At 53.8% G+C, this 7,500-nt stretch overlaps 35 non-coding genes and 2 pseudogenes across 35 annotated transcripts in view; all 37 read left to right on the top strand.

Annotated features, from left to right (window-relative positions):
* The window catches only part of LOC149429462 (5S ribosomal RNA), a 119-nt gene extending 66 nt beyond the window's left edge, over nt 1-53 (top strand). Inside the window, exon 1 of the ribosomal RNA XR_016310436.1 lies at nt 1-53. This exon is cut by the window's left edge and continues 66 nt beyond it. This is a non-coding gene — a ribosomal RNA (5S ribosomal RNA).
* Nucleotides 54-140: 87 nt separating this feature from the next.
* Nucleotides 141-259, top strand: LOC149429461 (5S ribosomal RNA). The gene has a single exon (XR_016310424.1). It is a non-coding gene; the product is annotated as a 5S ribosomal RNA (ribosomal RNA).
* An 87-nt stretch (nt 260-346) lies between these two features.
* LOC149429460 (5S ribosomal RNA) lies at nt 347-465 on the top strand. Its single transcript, XR_016310413.1, has one exon. It is a non-coding gene; the product is annotated as a 5S ribosomal RNA (ribosomal RNA).
* An 87-nt stretch (nt 466-552) lies between these two features.
* Nucleotides 553-671, top strand: LOC149429459 (5S ribosomal RNA). Its single transcript, XR_016310402.1, has one exon. It is a non-coding gene; the product is annotated as a 5S ribosomal RNA (ribosomal RNA).
* Nucleotides 672-758: 87 nt separating this feature from the next.
* On the top strand, nt 759-877 carry LOC149429458 (5S ribosomal RNA). The gene has a single exon (XR_016310391.1). It is a non-coding gene; the product is annotated as a 5S ribosomal RNA (ribosomal RNA).
* Nucleotides 878-964: 87 nt separating this feature from the next.
* Nucleotides 965-1,083, top strand: LOC149429457 (5S ribosomal RNA). Its single transcript, XR_016310380.1, has one exon. It is a non-coding gene; the product is annotated as a 5S ribosomal RNA (ribosomal RNA).
* Nucleotides 1,084-1,170: 87 nt separating this feature from the next.
* Nucleotides 1,171-1,289, top strand: LOC149429456 (5S ribosomal RNA). Its single transcript, XR_016310369.1, has one exon. It is a non-coding gene; the product is annotated as a 5S ribosomal RNA (ribosomal RNA).
* An 87-nt stretch (nt 1,290-1,376) lies between these two features.
* On the top strand, nt 1,377-1,495 carry LOC149429455 (5S ribosomal RNA). Its single transcript, XR_016310418.1, has one exon. It is a non-coding gene; the product is annotated as a 5S ribosomal RNA (ribosomal RNA).
* Nucleotides 1,496-1,582: 87 nt separating this feature from the next.
* Nucleotides 1,583-1,701, top strand: LOC149429454 (5S ribosomal RNA). The gene has a single exon (XR_016310358.1). It is a non-coding gene; the product is annotated as a 5S ribosomal RNA (ribosomal RNA).
* Nucleotides 1,702-1,788: 87 nt separating this feature from the next.
* LOC149429453 (5S ribosomal RNA) lies at nt 1,789-1,907 on the top strand. Its single transcript, XR_016310347.1, has one exon. It is a non-coding gene; the product is annotated as a 5S ribosomal RNA (ribosomal RNA).
* An 87-nt stretch (nt 1,908-1,994) lies between these two features.
* LOC149429452 (5S ribosomal RNA) lies at nt 1,995-2,113 on the top strand. Its single transcript, XR_016310411.1, has one exon. It is a non-coding gene; the product is annotated as a 5S ribosomal RNA (ribosomal RNA).
* An 87-nt stretch (nt 2,114-2,200) lies between these two features.
* On the top strand, nt 2,201-2,319 carry LOC149429451 (5S ribosomal RNA). The gene has a single exon (XR_016310336.1). It is a non-coding gene; the product is annotated as a 5S ribosomal RNA (ribosomal RNA).
* Nucleotides 2,320-2,406: 87 nt separating this feature from the next.
* On the top strand, nt 2,407-2,525 carry LOC149429450 (5S ribosomal RNA). The gene has a single exon (XR_016310325.1). It is a non-coding gene; the product is annotated as a 5S ribosomal RNA (ribosomal RNA).
* An 87-nt stretch (nt 2,526-2,612) lies between these two features.
* LOC149429449 (5S ribosomal RNA) lies at nt 2,613-2,731 on the top strand. The gene has a single exon (XR_016310410.1). It is a non-coding gene; the product is annotated as a 5S ribosomal RNA (ribosomal RNA).
* An 87-nt stretch (nt 2,732-2,818) lies between these two features.
* LOC149429448 (5S ribosomal RNA) lies at nt 2,819-2,937 on the top strand. The gene has a single exon (XR_016310313.1). It is a non-coding gene; the product is annotated as a 5S ribosomal RNA (ribosomal RNA).
* Nucleotides 2,938-3,024: 87 nt separating this feature from the next.
* LOC149429447 (5S ribosomal RNA) lies at nt 3,025-3,143 on the top strand. Its single transcript, XR_016310302.1, has one exon. It is a non-coding gene; the product is annotated as a 5S ribosomal RNA (ribosomal RNA).
* Nucleotides 3,144-3,230: 87 nt separating this feature from the next.
* LOC149429446 (5S ribosomal RNA) lies at nt 3,231-3,349 on the top strand. Its single transcript, XR_016310155.1, has one exon. It is a non-coding gene; the product is annotated as a 5S ribosomal RNA (ribosomal RNA).
* Nucleotides 3,350-3,436: 87 nt separating this feature from the next.
* LOC149429445 (5S ribosomal RNA) lies at nt 3,437-3,555 on the top strand. Its single transcript, XR_016310295.1, has one exon. It is a non-coding gene; the product is annotated as a 5S ribosomal RNA (ribosomal RNA).
* An 87-nt stretch (nt 3,556-3,642) lies between these two features.
* Nucleotides 3,643-3,762, top strand: LOC149429444 (5S ribosomal RNA; annotated as a pseudogene).
* An 87-nt stretch (nt 3,763-3,849) lies between these two features.
* On the top strand, nt 3,850-3,968 carry LOC149429443 (5S ribosomal RNA). The gene has a single exon (XR_016310291.1). It is a non-coding gene; the product is annotated as a 5S ribosomal RNA (ribosomal RNA).
* An 87-nt stretch (nt 3,969-4,055) lies between these two features.
* Nucleotides 4,056-4,174, top strand: LOC149429442 (5S ribosomal RNA). Its single transcript, XR_016310407.1, has one exon. It is a non-coding gene; the product is annotated as a 5S ribosomal RNA (ribosomal RNA).
* An 87-nt stretch (nt 4,175-4,261) lies between these two features.
* Nucleotides 4,262-4,380, top strand: LOC149429441 (5S ribosomal RNA). The gene has a single exon (XR_016310280.1). It is a non-coding gene; the product is annotated as a 5S ribosomal RNA (ribosomal RNA).
* Nucleotides 4,381-4,467: 87 nt separating this feature from the next.
* LOC149429440 (5S ribosomal RNA) lies at nt 4,468-4,586 on the top strand. The gene has a single exon (XR_016310269.1). It is a non-coding gene; the product is annotated as a 5S ribosomal RNA (ribosomal RNA).
* Nucleotides 4,587-4,673: 87 nt separating this feature from the next.
* LOC149429439 (5S ribosomal RNA) lies at nt 4,674-4,792 on the top strand. The gene has a single exon (XR_016310329.1). It is a non-coding gene; the product is annotated as a 5S ribosomal RNA (ribosomal RNA).
* An 87-nt stretch (nt 4,793-4,879) lies between these two features.
* Nucleotides 4,880-4,998, top strand: LOC149429438 (5S ribosomal RNA). The gene has a single exon (XR_016310258.1). It is a non-coding gene; the product is annotated as a 5S ribosomal RNA (ribosomal RNA).
* Nucleotides 4,999-5,085: 87 nt separating this feature from the next.
* LOC149429437 (5S ribosomal RNA) lies at nt 5,086-5,204 on the top strand (annotated as a pseudogene).
* Nucleotides 5,205-5,291: 87 nt separating this feature from the next.
* On the top strand, nt 5,292-5,410 carry LOC149429436 (5S ribosomal RNA). The gene has a single exon (XR_016310298.1). It is a non-coding gene; the product is annotated as a 5S ribosomal RNA (ribosomal RNA).
* Nucleotides 5,411-5,497: 87 nt separating this feature from the next.
* Nucleotides 5,498-5,616, top strand: LOC149429435 (5S ribosomal RNA). Its single transcript, XR_016310247.1, has one exon. It is a non-coding gene; the product is annotated as a 5S ribosomal RNA (ribosomal RNA).
* Nucleotides 5,617-5,703: 87 nt separating this feature from the next.
* On the top strand, nt 5,704-5,822 carry LOC149429434 (5S ribosomal RNA). Its single transcript, XR_016310236.1, has one exon. It is a non-coding gene; the product is annotated as a 5S ribosomal RNA (ribosomal RNA).
* Nucleotides 5,823-5,909: 87 nt separating this feature from the next.
* On the top strand, nt 5,910-6,028 carry LOC149429433 (5S ribosomal RNA). The gene has a single exon (XR_016310309.1). It is a non-coding gene; the product is annotated as a 5S ribosomal RNA (ribosomal RNA).
* An 87-nt stretch (nt 6,029-6,115) lies between these two features.
* Nucleotides 6,116-6,234, top strand: LOC149429432 (5S ribosomal RNA). Its single transcript, XR_016310224.1, has one exon. It is a non-coding gene; the product is annotated as a 5S ribosomal RNA (ribosomal RNA).
* An 87-nt stretch (nt 6,235-6,321) lies between these two features.
* On the top strand, nt 6,322-6,440 carry LOC149429431 (5S ribosomal RNA). The gene has a single exon (XR_016310213.1). It is a non-coding gene; the product is annotated as a 5S ribosomal RNA (ribosomal RNA).
* An 87-nt stretch (nt 6,441-6,527) lies between these two features.
* LOC149429430 (5S ribosomal RNA) lies at nt 6,528-6,646 on the top strand. The gene has a single exon (XR_016310409.1). It is a non-coding gene; the product is annotated as a 5S ribosomal RNA (ribosomal RNA).
* An 87-nt stretch (nt 6,647-6,733) lies between these two features.
* LOC149429429 (5S ribosomal RNA) lies at nt 6,734-6,852 on the top strand. The gene has a single exon (XR_016310408.1). It is a non-coding gene; the product is annotated as a 5S ribosomal RNA (ribosomal RNA).
* An 87-nt stretch (nt 6,853-6,939) lies between these two features.
* LOC149429428 (5S ribosomal RNA) lies at nt 6,940-7,058 on the top strand. The gene has a single exon (XR_016310200.1). It is a non-coding gene; the product is annotated as a 5S ribosomal RNA (ribosomal RNA).
* Nucleotides 7,059-7,145: 87 nt separating this feature from the next.
* LOC149429427 (5S ribosomal RNA) lies at nt 7,146-7,264 on the top strand. The gene has a single exon (XR_016310189.1). It is a non-coding gene; the product is annotated as a 5S ribosomal RNA (ribosomal RNA).
* Nucleotides 7,265-7,351: 87 nt separating this feature from the next.
* On the top strand, nt 7,352-7,470 carry LOC149429426 (5S ribosomal RNA). Its single transcript, XR_016310178.1, has one exon. It is a non-coding gene; the product is annotated as a 5S ribosomal RNA (ribosomal RNA).
* The last annotated feature ends 30 nt before the right edge of the window (nt 7,471-7,500 follow it).

Below are 7,500 nucleotides of genomic sequence, written 5' to 3'. Positions count from 1 at the left end.
CCTGGTTAGTACCTGGATGGGAGACCGCCTGGGAATACCAGGTGCTGTAGGCTTTTGTCTTTTGCTCGGCTTCTTTTTCGCCTCAAATGGCCAGCTTGCCAAGCACCAATTGAAGTAGATTGAGGGCTCCAAAGAGAAGCGCCTACGGCCACATCACTCTGAATGCGCCCGATCTCGTCTGATCTCGGAAGCTAAGCAGCGTAGGGCCTGGTTAGTACCTGGATGGGAGACCGCCTGGGAATACCAGGTGCTGTAGGCTTTTGTCTTTTGCTCGGCTTCTTTTTCGCCTCAAATGGCCAGCTTGCCAAGCACCAATTGAAGTAGATTGAGGGCTCCAAAGAGAAGCGCCTACGGCCACATCACTCTGAATGCGCCCGATCTCGTCTGATCTCGGAAGCTAAGCAGCGTAGGGCCTGGTTAGTACCTGGATGGGAGACCGCCTGGGAATACCAGGTGCTGTAGGCTTTTGTCTTTTGCTCGGCTTCTTTTTCGCCTCAAATGGCCAGCTTGCCAAGCACCAATTGAAGTAGATTGAGGGCTCCAAAGAGAAGCGCCTACGGCCACATCACTCTGAATGCGCCCGATCTCGTCTGATCTCGGAAGCTAAGCAGCGTAGGGCCTGGTTAGTACCTGGATGGGAGACCGCCTGGGAATACCAGGTGCTGTAGGCTTTTGTCTTTTGCTCAGCTTCTTTTTCGCCTCAAATGGCCAGCTTGCCAAGCACCAATTGAAGTAGATTGAGGGCTCCAAAGAGAAGCGCCTACGGCCACATCACTCTGAATGCGCCCGATCTCGTCTGATCTCGGAAGCTAAGCAGCGTAGGGCCTGGTTAGTACCTGGATGGGAGACCGCCTGGGAATACCAGGTGCTGTAGGCTTTTGTCTTTTGCTCGGCTTCTTTTTCGCCTCAAATGGCCAGCTTGCCAAGCACCAATTGAAGTAGATTGAGGGCTCCAAAGAGAAGCGCCTACGGCCACATCACTCTGAATGCGCCCGATCTCGTCTGATCTCGGAAGCTAAGCAGCGTAGGGCCTGGTTAGTACCTGGATGGGAGACCGCCTGGGAATACCAGGTGCTGTAGGCTTTTGTCTTTTGCTCGGCTTCTTTTTCGCCTCAAATGGCCAGCTTGCCAAGCACCAATTGAAGTAGATTGAGGGCTCCAAAGAGAAGCGCCTACGGCCACATCACTCTGAATGCGCCCGATCTCGTCTGATCTCGGAAGCTAAGCAGCGTAGGGCCTGGTTAGTACCTGGATGGGAGACCGCCTGGGAATACCAGGTGCTGTAGGCTTTTGTCTTTTGCTCGGCTTCTTTTTCGCCTCAAATGGCCAGCTTGCCAAGCACCAATTGAAGTAGATTGAGGGCTCCAAAGAGAAGCGCCTACGGCCACATCACTCTGAATGCGCCCAATCTCGTCTGATCTCGGAAGCTAAGCAGCGTAGGGCCTGGTTAGTACCTGGATGGGAGACCGCCTGGGAATACCAGGTGCTGTAGGCTTTTGTCTTTTGCTCGGCTTCTTTTTCGCCTCAAATGGCCAGCTTGCCAAGCACCAATTGAAGTAGATTGAGGGCTCCAAAGAGAAGCGCCTACGGCCACATCACTCTGAATGCGCCCGATCTCGTCTGATCTCGGAAGCTAAGCAGCGTAGGGCCTGGTTAGTACCTGGATGGGAGACCGCCTGGGAATACCAGGTGCTGTAGGCTTTTGTCTTTTGCTCGGCTTCTTTTTCGCCTCAAATGGCCAGCTTGCCAAGCACCAATTGAAGTAGATTGAGGGCTCCAAAGAGAAGCGCCTACGGCCACATCACTCTGAATGCGCCCGATCTCGTCTGATCTCGGAAGCTAAGCAGCGTAGGGCCTGGTTAGTACCTGGATGGGAGACCGCCTGGGAATACCAGGTGCTGTAGGCTTTTGTCTTTTGCTCGGCTTCTTTTTCGCCTCAAATGGCCAGCTTGCCAAGCACCAATTGAAGTAGATTGAGGGCTCCAAAGAGAAGCGCCTACGGCCACATCACTCTGAATGCGCCCGATCTCGTCTGATCTCGGAAGCTGAGCAGCGTAGGGCCTGGTTAGTACCTGGATGGGAGACCGCCTGGGAATACCAGGTGCTGTAGGCTTTTGTCTTTTGCTCGGCTTCTTTTTCGCCTCAAATTGCCAGCTTGCCAAGCACCAATTGAAGTAGATTGAGGGCTCCAAAGAAAAACGCCTACGGCCACATCACTCTGAATGCGCCCGATCTCGTCTGATCTCGGAAGCTAAGCAGCGTAGGGCCTGGTTAGTACCTGGATGGGAGACCGCCTGGGAATACCAGGTGCTGTAGGCTTTTGTCTTTTGCTCGGCTTCTTTTTCGCCTCAAATGGCCAGCTTGCCAAGCACCAATTGAAGTAGATTGAGGGCTCCAAAGAGAAGCGCCTACGGCCACATCACTCTGAATGCGCCCGATCTCGTCTGATCTCGGAAGCTAAGCAGCGTAGGGCCTGGTTAGTACCTGGATGGGAGACCGCCTGGGAATACCAGGTGCTGTAGGCTTTTGTCTTTTGCTCGGCTTCTTTTTCGCCTCAAATGGCCAGCTTGCCAAGCACCAATTGAAGTAGATTGAGGGCTCCAAAGAGAAGCGCCTACGGCCACATCACTCTGAATGCGCCCGATCTCGTCTGATCTCGGAAGCTGAGCAGCGTAGGGCCTGGTTAGTACCTGGATGGGAGACCGCCTGGGAATACCAGGTGCTGTAGGCTTTTGTCTTTTGCTCGGCTTCTTTTTCGCCTCAAATGGCCAGCTTGCCAAGCACCAATTGAAGTAGATTGAGGGCTCCAAAGAGAAGCGCCTACGGCCACATCACTCTGAATGCGCCCGATCTCGTCTGATCTCGGAAGCTAAGCAGCGTAGGGCCTGGTTAGTACCTGGATGGGAGACCGCCTGGGAATACCAGGTGCTGTAGGCTTTTGTCTTTTGCTCGGCTTCTTTTTCGCCTCAAATGGCCAGCTTGCCAAGCACCAATTGAAGTAGATTGAGGGCTCCAAAGAGAAGCGCCTACGGCCACATCACTCTGAATGCGCCCGATCTCGTCTGATCTCGGAAGCTAAGCAGCGTAGGGCCTGGTTAGTACCTGGATGGGAGACCGCCTGGGAATACCAGGTGCTGTAGGCTTTTGTCTTTTGCTCGGCTTCTTTTTCGCCTCAAATGGCCAGCTTGCCAAGCACCAATTGAAGTAGATTGAGGGCTCCAAAGAGAAGCGCCTACGGCCACATCACTCTGAATGCGCCCGATCTCGTCTGATCTCGGAAGCTAAGCAGCGTAGGGCCTGGTTAGTACCTGGATGGGAGACCGCCTGGGAATACCAGGTGCTGTAGGCCTTTGTCTTTTGCTCGGCTTCTTTTTCGCCTCAAATGGCCAGCTTGCCAAGCACCAATTGAAGTAGATTGAGGGCTCCAAAGAGAAGCGCCTACGGCCACATCACTCTGAATGCGCCCGATCTCGTCTGATCTCGGAAGCTAAGCAGCGTTGGGCCTGGTTAGTACCTGGATGGGAGACCGCCTGGGAATACCAGGTGCTGTAGGCTTTTGTCTTTTGCTCGGCTTCTTTTTCGCCTCAAATGGCCAGCTTGCCAAGCACCAATTGAAGTAGATTGAGGGCTCCAAAGAGAAGCGCCTACGGCCACATCACTCTGAATGCGCCCGATCTCGTCTGATCTTGTGAAGCTAAGCAGCGTAGGGCCTGGTTAGTACCTGGATGGGAGACCGCCTGGGAATACCAGGTGCTGTAGGCTTTTGTCTTTTGCTCGGCTTCTTTTTCGCCTCAAATGGCCAGCTTGCCAAGCACCAATTGAAGTAGATTGAGGGCTCCAAAGAGAAGCGCCTACGGCCACATCACTCTGAATGCGCCCGATCTCGTCTGATCTCGGAAGCTAAGCAGCGTAGGGCCTGGTTAGTACCTGGATGGGAGACCGCCTGGGAATACCAGGTGCTGTAGGCTTTTGTCTTTTGCTCGGCTTCTTTTTCGCCTCAAATGGCCAGCTTGCCAAGCACCAATTGAAGTAGATTGAGGGCTCCAAAGAGAAGCGCCTACGGCCACATCACTCTGAATGCGCCCGATCTCGTCTGATCTCAGAAGCTAAGCAGCGTAGGGCCTGGTTAGTACCTGGATGGGAGACCGCCTGGGAATACCAGGTGCTGTAGGCTTTTGTCTTTTGCTCGGCTTCTTTTTCGCCTCAAATGGCCAGCTTGCCAAGCACCAATTGAAGTAGATTGAGGGCTCCAAAGAGAAGCGCCTACGGCCACATCACTCTGAATGCGCCCGATCTCGTCTGATCTCGGAAGCTAAGCAGCGTAGGGCCTGGTTAGTACCTGGATGGGAGACCGCCTGGGAATACCAGGTGCTGTAGGCTTTTGTCTTTTGCTCGGCTTCTTTTTCGCCTCAAATGGCCAGCTTGCCAAGCACCAATTGAAGTAGATTGAGGGCTCCAAAGAGAAGCGCCTACGGCCACATCACTCTGAATGCGCCCGATCTCGTCTGATCTCGGAAGCTAAGCAGCGTAGGGCCTGGTTAGTACCTGGATGGGAGACCGCCTGGGAATACCAGGTGCTGTAGGCTTTTGTCTTTTGCTCGGCTTCTTTTTCGCCTCAAATGGCCAGCTTGCCAAGCACCAATTGAAGTAGATTGAGGGCTCCAAAGAGAAGCGCCTACGGCCACATCACTCTGAATGCGCCCGATCTCGTCTGATCTCGGAAGCTAAGCAGCGTAGGGCCTGGTTAGTACCTGGATGGGAGACCGCCTGGGAATGCCAGGTGCTGTAGGCTTTTGTCTTTTGCTCGGCTTCTTTTTCGCCTCAAATGGCCAGCTTGCCAAGCACCAATTGAAGTAGATTGAGGGCTCCAAAGAGAAGCGCCTACGGCCACATCACTCTGAATGCGCCCGATCTCGTCTGATCTCGGAAGCTAAGCAGCGTAGGGCCTGGTTAGTACCTGGATGGGAGACCGCCTGGGAATACCAGGTGCTGTAGGCTTTTGTCTTTTGCTCGGCTTCTTTTTCGCCTCAAATGGCCAGCTTGCCAAGCACCAATTGAAGTAGATTGAGGGCTCCAAAGAGAAGCGCCTACGGCCACATCACTCTGAATGCGCCCGATCTCGTCTGATCTCGGAAGCTGAGCAGCGTAGGGCCTGGTTAATACCTGGATGGGAGACCGCCTGGGAATACCAGGTGCTGTAGGCTTTTGTCTTTTGCTCGGCTTCTTTTTCGCCTCAAATGGCCAGCTTGCCAAGCACCAATTGAAGTAGATTGAGGGCTCCAAAGAGAAGCGCCTACGGCCACATCACTCTGAATGCGCCCGATCTCGTCTGATCTCGGAAGCTAAGCAGCGTAGGGCCTGGTTAGTACCTAGATGGGAGACCGCCTGGGAATACCAGGTGCTGTAGGCTTTTGTCTTTTGCTCGGCTTCTTTTTCGCCTCAAATGGCCAGCTTGCCAAGCACCAATTGAAGTAGATTGAGGGCTCCAAAGAGAAGCGCCTACGGCCACATCACTCTGAATGCGCCCGATCTCGTCTGATCTCGGAAGCTAAGCAGCGTAGGGCCTGGTTAGTACCTGGATGGGAGACCGCCTGGGAATACCAGGTGCTGTAGGCTTTTGTCTTTTGCTCGGCTTCTTTTTCGCCTCAAATGGCCAGCTTGCCAAGCACCAATTGAAGTAGATTGAGGGCTCCAAAGAGAAGCGCCTACGGCCACATCACTCTGAATGCGCCCGATCTCGTCTGATCTCGGAAGCTAAGCAGCGTAGGGCCTGGTTAGTACCTGGATGGGAGACCGCCTGGGAATACCAGGTGCTGTAGGCTTTTGTCTTTTGCTCGGCTTCTTTTTCGCCTCAAATGGCCAGCTTGCCAAGCACCAATTGAAGTAGATTGAGGGCTCCAAAGAGAAGCGCCTATGGCCACATCACTCTGAATGCGCCCGATCTCGTCTGATCTCGGAAGCTAAGCAGCGTAGGGCCTGGTTAGTACCTGGATGGGAGACCGCCTGGGAATACCAGGTGCTGTAGGCTTTTGTCTTTTGCTCGGCTTCTTTTTCGCCTCAAATGGCCAGCTTGCCAAGCACCAATTGAAGTAGATTGAGGGCTCCAAAGAGAAGCGCCTACGGCCACATCACTCTGAATGCGCCCGATCTCGTCTGATCTCGGAAGCTAAGCAGCGTAGGGCCTGGTTAGTACCTGGATGGGAGACCGCCTGGGAATACCAGGTGCTGTAGGCTTTTGTCTTTTGCTCGGCTTCTTTTTCGCCTCAAATGGCCAGCTTGCCAAGCACCAATTGAAGTAGATTGAGGGCTCCAAAGAGAAGCGCCTACGGCCACATCACTCTGAATGCGCCCGATCTCGTCTGATCTCGGAAGCTAAGCAGCGTAGGGCCTGGTTAGTACCTGGATGGGAGACCGCCTGGGAATACCAGGTGCTGTAGGCTTTTGTCTTTTGCTCGGCTTCTTTTTCGCCTCAAATGGCCAGCTTGCCAAGCACCAATTGAAGTAGATTGAGGGCTCCAAAGAGAAGCGCCTACGGCCACATCACTCTGAATGCGCCCGATCTCGTCTGATCTCGGAAGCTGAGCAGCGTAGGGCCTGGTTAGTACCTGGATGGGAGACCGCCTGGGAATACCAGGTGCTGTAGGCTTTTGTCTTTTGCTCGGCTTCTTTTTCGCCTCAAATGGCCAGCTTGCCAAGCACCAATTGAAGTAGATTGAGGGCTCCAAAGAGAAGCGCCTACGGCCACATCACTCTGAATGCGCCCGATCTCGTCTGATCTCGGAAGCTGAGCAGCGTAGGGCCTGGTTAGTACCTGGATGGGAGACCGCCTGGGAATACCAGGTGCTGTAGGCTTTTGTCTTTTGCTCGGCTTCTTTTTCGCCTCAAATGGCCAGCTTGCCAAGCACCAATTGAAGTAGATTGAGGGCTCCAAAGAGAAGCGCCTACGGCCACATCACTCTGAATGCGCCCGATCTCGTCTGATCTCGGAAGCTAAGCAGCGTAGGGCCTGGTTAGTACCTGGATGGGAGACCGCCTGGGAATACCAGGTGCTGTAGGCTTTTGTCTTTTGCTCGGCTTCTTTTTCGCCTCAAATGGCCAGCTTGCCAAGCACCAATTGAAGTAGATTGAGGGCTCCAAAGAGAAGCGCCTACGGCCACATCACTCTGAATGCGCCCGATCTCGTCTGATCTCGGAAGCTAAGCAGCGTAGGGCCTGGTTAGTACCTGGATGGGAGACCGCCTGGGAATACCAGGTGCTGTAGGCTTTTGTCTTTTGCTCGGCTTCTTTTTCGCCTCAAATGGCCAGCTTGCCAAGCACCAATTGAAGTAGATTGAGGGCTCCAAAGAGAAGCGCCTACGGCCACATCACTCTGAATGCGCCCGATCTCGTCTGATCTCGGAAGCTAAGCAGCGTAGGGCCTGGTTAGTACCTGGATGGGAGACCGCCTGGGAATACCAGGTGCTGTAGGCTTTTGTCTTTTGCTCGGCTTCTTTTTCGCCT

The sequence above is a fragment of the Staurois parvus genome, unplaced genomic scaffold (genome assembly GCF_062004578.1).
Source record: "Staurois parvus isolate SC_StPar_1 unplaced genomic scaffold, SC_StPar_1.0 ptg002695l, whole genome shotgun sequence".
NCBI classification, from domain to species: domain Eukaryota; kingdom Metazoa; phylum Chordata; class Amphibia; order Anura; family Ranidae; genus Staurois; species Staurois parvus.
Note: the sequence above shows the minus strand (reverse complement) of the source record. Positions and strands in the feature narration are given on the sequence as shown.